The sequence below is a fragment of the Lepeophtheirus salmonis genome, chromosome 8 (genome assembly GCF_016086655.4).
Source record: "Lepeophtheirus salmonis chromosome 8, UVic_Lsal_1.4, whole genome shotgun sequence".
Lineage (NCBI taxonomy): Eukaryota > Metazoa > Arthropoda > Copepoda > Siphonostomatoida > Caligidae > Lepeophtheirus > Lepeophtheirus salmonis.
In genome coordinates, this window is record NC_052138.2 from 37570099 (window position 1) to 37580185 (window position 10087).

The 10087-nt window shown below is 33.7% G+C and overlaps 1 long non-coding RNA gene across 1 annotated transcript; it reads right to left on the minus strand.

The window, feature by feature from the left end:
• Positions 1–1402: 1402 nt before the first annotated feature.
• On the minus strand, positions 1403–4261 carry LOC121123563 (uncharacterized). The gene is made up of 2 exons (XR_005866031.2): positions 3446–4261; positions 1403–3370 (listed from the first exon to the last, which is right to left on the minus strand). It is a non-coding gene; the product is annotated as an uncharacterized lncRNA (long non-coding RNA).
• Between the last annotated feature and the right edge of the window lie 5826 nt (positions 4262–10087).

The following is a 10087-nucleotide window of genomic DNA, read 5'->3' on the forward strand; positions in this document are numbered from 1 at the left end:
CTCTTCCCCGTACCCAAAATCACATTGTCTGACGTAATCAATACATCCAAAATCACGGCCCAAATCCTTGTTATACTCGACAGCTTCTTTTAAATGTATCCCATCAATAATAAGAGCTACATCTTTATACGCATCCTTTCCCTTATACGAAAATAGTCCACGAAAAGACGCTTCCTGAAGGCTCGGCAGACACTTAATGGCATATATATATCGGCGTAGACTGGATGATGATGGCAAAAAGAAAATTCAACGACAAAATTCATACGCACGAGGTGAATAGAAATGAAGAGAGCCAAATCCTTGAGTGTGGCGGAATAATGGTGAGATTTTTTGTGATTTTCAATCAACTTCCTCACTGTCTCAAGTTTAACAACCTCAAAATAAGCCAAGGCTACTACATACTTCCTCTGAAGATAATAAATTATTTTTATGCAAATCCACCATTACATCTCTCCATTCCCGATTCTCTTTCTTAGCACGACTTAAACGATTGCAAATGTTTGCTTCAATCTTGCTTCTGGTCTTGGAAATAGTTAAAAACAACAACATTAAATTATGTAAGCATTATCTTTTCAAGTTTTGAATACGTATGCAATGTATATTCAGATATATATATATATACATAGACAATTACATTACCTCAAAAATTGTATTTGATTCTGGAACATCTGAATTGCATTGCAAATCTTTATTCGTCTTTCTCTCATTCTGAGCATAACAAACAAGAAGTCAATTTTTTCCGGACTAGGAGGAGATAGTCTATCCGGAATACCTCGGATTACTGACAGAATAGTTCCTTGTTTGAGACAATGATTTTGCACAACACCATCACGAACAAATTCCAACTCCTTAATATGGTCTGAACACAAATAGATATGTAGTGATGGCTTAAAATTTTCACAGCGAATTGTCTGTCGCCATTCAACTCTTAATTGAGGATCTTGTGGAATCTGATGAATTGAAATTTGGTTTAATTTCACCTTGTCCGATCCATAGTAACTATTACATTTTATTGTACAGCAATTTCGAAAAAATTTGCCTTGTTCCACTAAAGTAAAATACTCTTTAGATTATTAAAGCACGTAGTTTCAAAATAATTCATTTTTTGTACGTTTCTTTATCCCCTTATTGGTGAAAAAGAGCAATATATGATGAACGGTTGATTGTTGTGAACTGAATACTTAATTACATATTAGTTATTACCAGGCTTGTGAGCGATCAGGAAAGAAACTGCGATCCGATCAAAAATTGCAATCAGAAATTAACTACAATATAGCGATATAACGATCAGGGCCATTTGCAATCAGCGATCCGACCACCTTAATTGCTATCATAATCAAATATACAACTTCTTTAAACCTATATATGTATATATATATACCTTTTTAACTTAAATAAAAGATTTATAACCCTTTTTCAAATGTATTTATTTACAATATTTTATTATAATAAAAAAATATATATATCTCTAGAAAATAACTAAAATATAGTCTACCGGGGATAATAAAATATTTACATAAATCATTTCTCTTCTAGCTCTTTATTGAACATTAACAAGAGCTGATCCTCAAAGCTGTCGTCTCTGAGCCTTCATTTTGGTCCGCCTCAAGCAGTAATGGGAAGCTCAATATTGTATCTTTTAAATAGTTTTTTACCCTTCAGTAGTCCAAGATCATTTCAAGACCTTCATAGTCATCAGTTAAGTATCTTTCCACTTCCTGCTTGGCTGTTTCGATCTTTTGATACTTTTGGGACGAAATTACTATCTTTCTGCACATCTGCTGGCTCAATGGCGGATCTTAAAATAAGATGTTCTTCCTTAAAAAAGGAACTGTTTTGCTTTGAACATAATCTATTATTTATTGTCAATGAATACTGTAATAATCGTGCTAATATACAGTTTTGTTACATCTTAAGTATTTAGTGTAATCCGTAAGTTATTTATTGAATATTGTCTATTGATGTGGAGATCCAAAATCTTCACGATCAAGTGATATTTAAATATGATGACTAGTGATTTAGTAATTCAGAAAATGACTTCCAACTCATTAACTTTTAGAATATGTTCAACGAAATTTATATTTTCCAATACAACTCTACTAAATTTATAAGATCACCGATAGTTTATTAACATATTTATCATGTAATAATTCCCATGCACTATTTATGCATATTTTGGTAATAGGAGAGTTGAATATGTTTTGCAGCTTTGCTGATATGTAGGCTGCTATAGAGATTTCTGGCCTATTAATGAAAATGCGAAAATTTATCATCAAAAATGTTTTTTGTTTTTTTTCAAAGTACTCTCCAGTATGAATTATACACTTTTGCATGCGCTCAAATCAATTGTCGAAGCTCCTTTTCCACTCCGAGTGAGATACTTCCAAAACATGGTTTTTAAACGCTTCAACAGCATCTTTTGTTGACGAAAATCGGTGACCACACATTTTTTTCTTGATGTGCGGAATAAAAAGAAGTCATTGGATAACAAGTCAGGGGCTGAACGGCGAATGACCTATCAATTCGACGTTTTGGCCGGTCAAAAAGACGCTGGTTTAAGCCAATGTGTGAGAGCTCGCATTGTCATGGTGAACTATTATTAGTCTTCTCTTGTTTGTTTTTCGAATCTCTCCGAAGACTTCAGGCAAACAAATTGCGATGTACCACTCAGTATTGACCGTCCTACAATGCTCAAGTGGAAAAGTCGCCACATGACCAGTTTTGCCAAAGAAACAGGCGACCATTTGCTTCGAAGTGCTTATTCCACGAACAACTTTCGTTGGATTTGGCTCATTTTCGAAGACCCACACGGTCAATTGTTGTTTTGTTTCGGACTCATACGCATAGATCTATGATTTGTCACCTGTGACGATCTTATAAACGTCTTTTGAAGCCCCACGAGCGTATTTTTTCAGCATTTCTTTGCACCAGTGGACACGAGCCTTCTTTTGAACAATTGCCAAATTGTGCGGGATCCAACAAGAACAAAACTTTTTTCACGGCCAGGTGTACATGCAATATCGAATGTATGCTGGTGGAAGAAATGCCCAAGCATGTCTTTATCTCCCGATATCTCACGTGACAATCTCACATTATCACTCCACGCACGGCATCAATGTTCTCTGGCTTAACGGCCGTTTTTGGACGGCCCTCACGGAATTCGTCTTTGAGCGAGCGTCGGCCACGATTGCATTTATTAAAACAGTTTTTCACAGTATTATACGATGGTGCTTCATCGCCACACAAAGATTTAAGTTCCTCAGTGCACTCTTGTTGTGACAATCCACGTCGAAAGTTGTGAAAAATGATCGCATAAAAAAGGTTCACGATTTAATTCCATTTTTTTTGGCAAATTAATTTTTTCAAGTCACTGTAAACAATACAAATGATGGTCGTAAGTCAAAGCATTCTGATTACGATTATGCTACAAAAATGTTAAACTTACCAAAGGAAATGTCAAATTGCACCTGGCAACACTTACTATAGCCTAGGCCAGAAATATATATAACAGCCTACGTAAAGATATCTGGAAAAGAGGACCACATTAAATTTATGTTCCAGGATCATTTTCTACTTTTTCCAATGACAGAAGAGACTCACAAAAATAATAGAATCGGAAGCGAGGATGAAGTGTATAGAACTACATAAATAATATAGCCTTATAAATGCACTCAGTGTCATAGATATGAGTTGTTTGTCTGTTATGTACATCAATTATGTAATTAGGTCGATAAAATTTATTTCTATCAACCTTGAAAACACTATCGTTTTGGAGGGATAGGATGCAATCAGGTTTATGAATCCATGAGGAAGCAAGATTACGATTACAGCAAATAAGAAGAAGGGTAAATTTATCACCAAATTGATTGTTGAATACTCCCTCTTGAATCTTGTAACAAAGGAGAAATACTTTTCCGCCAAATTTTCTCTTACTTGAATCCTGAAAAAAATGATATAATAGCGCTTGTAATAATTTTTCAAATTAATTAAACTTATATAACTTCAAAATGTCCAAATCTCTACGAAATAAATGGCTGAGTGATTTTAATGAAAATATAGACATTCCTTTGGTTCTTACTGTAAACTCCAAATCTGTTAGGTGTCATTCGTGTGAATAAAGAACTGAAACTAACAAAAGATGCTACCTACAATGTACAAAAATATCCTTCAACTTAAGAGAAAAATAACCTCCGTCATTCACATAAATCCTAATCTTCCACTTATAAAAAAATTGTAACACTTATAAGTACTTGACAAGTACTCTAAACCAACAGTTCATCGTATATTGCTATTTTTCATCACTAGATGATAAAAAACGTACATTGAGAGCTCAAACATTGTCTATACTATGCAATACTATACTAAAATATTAGATTTGCCGTGACAGGCCTTTTTGACGGAACTGTTCTTCCTCTACAACGTTTTGGACTTGCTGACGACATAGACGGTGGTTCTCGAGACCCCAAACTCTTTGAAGTATGTGAATGGATATGCGTCGATCAGGTTCAATTGTCATTTTCTCTACTTGTGCGTAAGCTAATATCGAAATATGAGTTACTTTTAATCAATCAACCTTAATTAATTATTGAATTAGTGAGTGTTGCATAATTCAATGGACCATCCAATACATCAATAACACCAGAATCGTGTATGGAATCATCCTATACTTTTATAAAAACTGAAGAGCTCCATATAGAAAAATATAGTTACAGGGATAATCAAACATCAAAATACTTGATTCTCCATCTATGTTGTTGACATACCTATTTATAACCACAATTTGAGTTATTTCCTTCATTCACACCATCACTAGATGTTTTTATCTCTATGGTGCTTATATACAACTTATAAGTGACACAGAGGACTGAGCAAACAAAGTTAGTTCCTAGTTTTGTGACGTCAGCATCTTTCTTGAAAATTCAGCAAGAAATGCTTACAATTATATAGCATAAATTTATTAACATACTTTTACTATTGATAAAAATATAATCAGGCAACTTTTAGTGTAAGTAGGGGAGACCGGTGAGGGTTGTGCACGTGGGAGAATTGGATCATGGGCTGTTTACAGTAATTGGTTAATCACATGGCTTTTGTTTACAGTCAATTATGTAAGGTATAACGTCACTTCTTTTCCTTCTTGTTAGCCAAGCATGAGAGACAAAAGTAAGCTGTGCAATCCACAAAATTCACAATTCTTGATGAAAAATAAATTCTGCAGGGGTAACAGAGCAACAAAATTAGACAGAAAGTTGAGTTGCTATGCTGGTAATTTTATTACCCTCTAGATGGTTGAAACAAAACTGTATATCTTAATATTAAAATCTAACCCATGCATTGTTTTTAGTGATCTGTATTTATGTTATACATTCAAACAGGAAATAGTGGAAATAGTGGAGTTGGGCCACTGGCCCAACTCTCACTTGTGACATATAAATAATCTCCTCTATTTCTCTATATTATCTCTATATATGCACTCTATTTCTATACATATATAGGCCTACTATAGTCAGTGAAGGATGTTGTCTTTATTGGGAGCTCATGGTATACTCTGAAAACATTTACATACAAGGCTCTTTATATATCGAATACATAATATGTGAAACAGTACTTTACTATACATAATATAAACTAGAAAATTAAGCTGGAAGGGGAATAACATAAAATAAGAATACACAACTGTTATTTTTACAGTGGAATATGGGTCGAGTGTACAAAAGAAAGACTAGTAGGGATATTGACAAAGAAGGCTTAGCAAAGGGAGCAGAACAGGTGAAAGATGGAAAGATGTCAGTTAGAGGAGCAGCACCGAACTTTGGTTTGTCAAGGACTACGTTGCAACGTTACATAAGGTTGACCCCTGAAGAACGTATGGCGAGTGGATATGAACTAGTGCAGAAATATAAATCTTACCATTCCTCCCTTCATGGAGAAACTGTTGGCTGGCCACATTAAAGATTTGGACAATCGATACCATGGACTAACTCCTGGTAAATGCATGGAGTAAGCCTATGAGTTTGAAAAGGGCAATAATATTAGTATGACCGACTCTTGGACCACCAATTCAGCAGCTGTTAAAGAAAATCACATTGTTCCTACAATGAAAACATTTTGAAATGTTATTCATCCAACATGGGCTTTCATGTCGCAAACGGGAAGGAACTTCAATGGCCAGATCTACAGCATTTAACAGAGTGACAGTTGCCGAGTTCTTTTCTAATATCTTGGATGTGTAGAATATGTAGTAATATAACATTTATTAATTAAAATTCAACACAACTTATCTGTAAGTTAAGAACTTATGCCATTTCTACAACATTAACAAGTCTGTGATTGTTTTGTAATAATTATTGATATAAAACTGGTGAGCCTATAATTATTGTAGTCGCTTGTGGTCATGTATTGTTTTGTATACAAGTTTATAATATAGGGAAGAAACCAGTTTCGACTGTCTTTCGAAAAGTGAGAGGACAATGCAGCCTGCCCCTGTTTGTGATCCTATACTCAACAGTAACTTAGATGTATTATGTCACTATTCTGTACATTTAAAGGTTCTTTGTAATTAAGGATATACACATAGTAGGTAGGTTACAAAATACGGAGAGAAAAAAACTTGTAGGAGGCGGGAACGAAAGTGTTTTGGAGATTCCCATACAAATGCTGGATTTTCATTACTTAAATAGAAAAATCAATTTCATGTCATTTATATTTAATGTAGATAAATTCTTAATATTTAACTCACTTTAAAAATTTATCAATTAATTATTTATCAATCCGTTGCCTCGTTTAATTGCACCATTTACTGGAAAATAAGTTATCTCAAAATAGTCTTCAAAATTACTAACAAAATGTAATGGATCTAACAAAAGGCTAAATGGACGTTAAAACATTTACTTATCAAGTATTTTGTGAAGTTTCCGACTAATCTATTTATGCGAAGTAACATAAATTTTAGCCCGAATTTAGCAATTTCTTGGGGCAGTGCCTCCTAACCGAAGCTCTGCGAAATTATCAAAAAAATTGTATTTTATAAAAAAAAATCCTAGACACAAGTAAATTTTTTTAAATTTGCTGCATCTAAAAAAAAAAAAAAAACATCTAGGGTCTCAGGAGCAATAAAAAGGTTAGGAATAAATGTTAAAGGATTTTTCAGTATCTATTAATTTGATTTAATTCAATTATTAGTGGTTATTTTTTTTTTAGGAACAAATTGTATACAATAAATTTCCTTCATTTTTAGTCCTTGGATGAAGTTTCTTCAAACTGTTTACTAAATTGATTAATTTTATTTAATAAATATATCAACTCTATTTTGCCACAACATGACATCACTTGTATTTATGATGCAATCTGTGACGTTATAAGTAAAATGTCATATTTCATATACAAAAAGAAGTATTGATCATTCACTCAATAATCTTTGATGAACAAAAAACCCAACGACGTAGCACTTAAACTCACAGCACTAATCCTCTAACAAGTAGGGAATAAATGCAATTATATGAAGTATTAGAGATCAGCATTACCGGGTGTTACTTTGAAATCTGAACATTTACTAATACAATAATTAATGAAGGTTGAATGATTGAAATTCATTCATATTTCGATATATTAATCTAAAAACAATTAGGTATAAAAAAAAAACCTGAGCTCTTTAGTCGAGAAAATGACACAAAAACGTGATCAACGAATTTCCAATCGAGCACTCCAAGCAGTTGGGCGTCTTTGGGACTGCTGTCTACGCCATCAGCAAGTCCGAAACGTTGTAGAGGAAGAAGGGCTCTGTCGAAGAAGCCAAACCGTTCCAGTAGGAATTAAAGAAGAAAAAACAACAACATAGACAGTCCACCCAAGTCCATGAGGGCTCATACAAGAGATCACAGGATATCACACCAGAATGTCCAGAGAGTTATCAAAAAATTGGGTGGAAAGAGCCTTGTGTGGGTGGAGACGCCACTTTTGACACCATCAATAAAAAAAAACATATATTTCCTTGTAAGACACTTATGAGTGAGTCTTTGAGTAATTTTGAACTCTTTTTGAGACTTTTATTACCCTCTACAGCCCTGATCCCAAATTCATCGACTACACCTTTTGTGTGCATGTCAATGGGGAAGGAATGCAGTGTCCTTCATCCAAACACCGCGGCCCTCAATGCTACTGTCAGCCAGCACAAAGGGTTATATCCTGAGTGGATGACAGTCCTTGAACCACCCCTTGGAAGCTATCATTGCCACTAAGAGTGGCAACATTAATGATTAAGAGAGCTCAAACACACATCTATGTATTTATAGTATTAATTTTGTTGGGATTCTATTGTCAATTAATAAATTATATCTTGTTTAATTTTAAAATTCAAAGTGTTTCTAGAGGTCATGGGAAAAATTAAATCTATTTGTTCCATTTGTTCACTTCACTCTACACAATATTTAAATATATATTATATTCAGTCATCATATTAGGATTCATATTACTCGTTATTCACTCAGAACATGAGCTACTCATGTGACGTTGACAGGAAGGATAAGACACTGGAATCCTTATTAACAGTAATCCTTGTTATTTCATCAGCATCAAAGAATCTATGAAAAGTCATGTACTTTTTTTTTTTTTTTGATAAAAAAAACTTGCATAGAGTATGTTTTTCAGCCTGGGAGTGCTACATATACTATATTTGACATTTTTCTACAAGCTATTTACAATTTTTTTTTTAGAAAAGATGACTCTGAGGGGGAACAATTTATCCACTAAAGTTAGGAATCATCTTTTCGGCAATGATTCTATGTATATAGTGTAAATATTTAATATATAATGAAAAAAGAGAAAGAATCGAATAAGGGGTGAATGATGATTAATTGATTAACAATATTAATATTATATTAGACAGTACTTTGTTTGTATCATCTCTATTTCTTACCTATATGTCATTAATTAATTTTTCTTAATATAATAACAGTATAATTACTTTGTATCATCTTTGAAGGACTGACTCCAAGTTATTTATTATTAAAAGAATTTTTCGATATTTTATTTTAAATTGGGATTAACTCAAACTCCCCGTTCCCACAACATTAATAATTAAAATCTGTAATTTTATGTAAGTAATATACATCTATTTTATTATTTGATTCTCTCTAATCTATTAAAATTAGAACGAAAAAAATATATAAAATAAAGTACAAATATACATAGATTACTGAGTGGTTCATTAAGATCTAAACCCTTTGAATTTTAAACTTCAACAAGATGTAATTCATTTATAAACAATATCATTTTAACAAAATTAATACTATCAATAAATGTGTGTCTGAGCTTTTGTAATCATTAATGATTGCCTTAGCGGCAATGATGGCTTCTAGGTGGTGGTGGAAGGCCTGAACCCCCTTACAGATATAGTCTTCTCTCATAATTTTCCCAGTGCCAGTACACAGTGGCTTAGAGGGCCTTCGTGTTTAGATGACAGAAACTGCAAGTCTTCTCCTCGAGTACACCTTTTAGGTGCAGCTAAAAAGACTTCATTCAAAAGAGCCTTGTAACGAAGTCGATGGGTTTCTTTCATGCTGGTGTGAAAAGGGACCTCTTTACCCTTACAAGACTCTTTCTAGTCACTTTTTGATAGCTCTCTGGACAGTCTGTTGTGAACCCCTTAGATATTTTGCATGAACCCTCATGGAATTGAGGGGATTAGCCTTGGTTGTTTTCTTTAATTCCTACAGGTCCAGTTTGGCCTTTTTGACAGATCACTTCTTCCTCTCTAACGTTTTGCACTAGCTGGCGGCCTAGATAGGGATCCTGGAGACGCCCGGCGTCAAGGAGTTTGCAAATGGAAATTCGTCGATCACGTTCAAGTGTCCTTTTCTCGAGTTGTCGTTAGCTAGAGAGCTCAGATTTGTTTTGTTTCATAATTAATTGTTGATGCTTTAGTATATCGAAATATGAAATAATTTCAACCTTCATCAATTATTGAATTAGTAAGTGTTCACATTTCAACGGGCCACCCGGTATGTGTTTATTGGATATATTCTTTTCTTTTTAAATACAATTGTCCAATCTATATAAAGAAGCCCTATCTGTCTTTCTTTCTGAATGA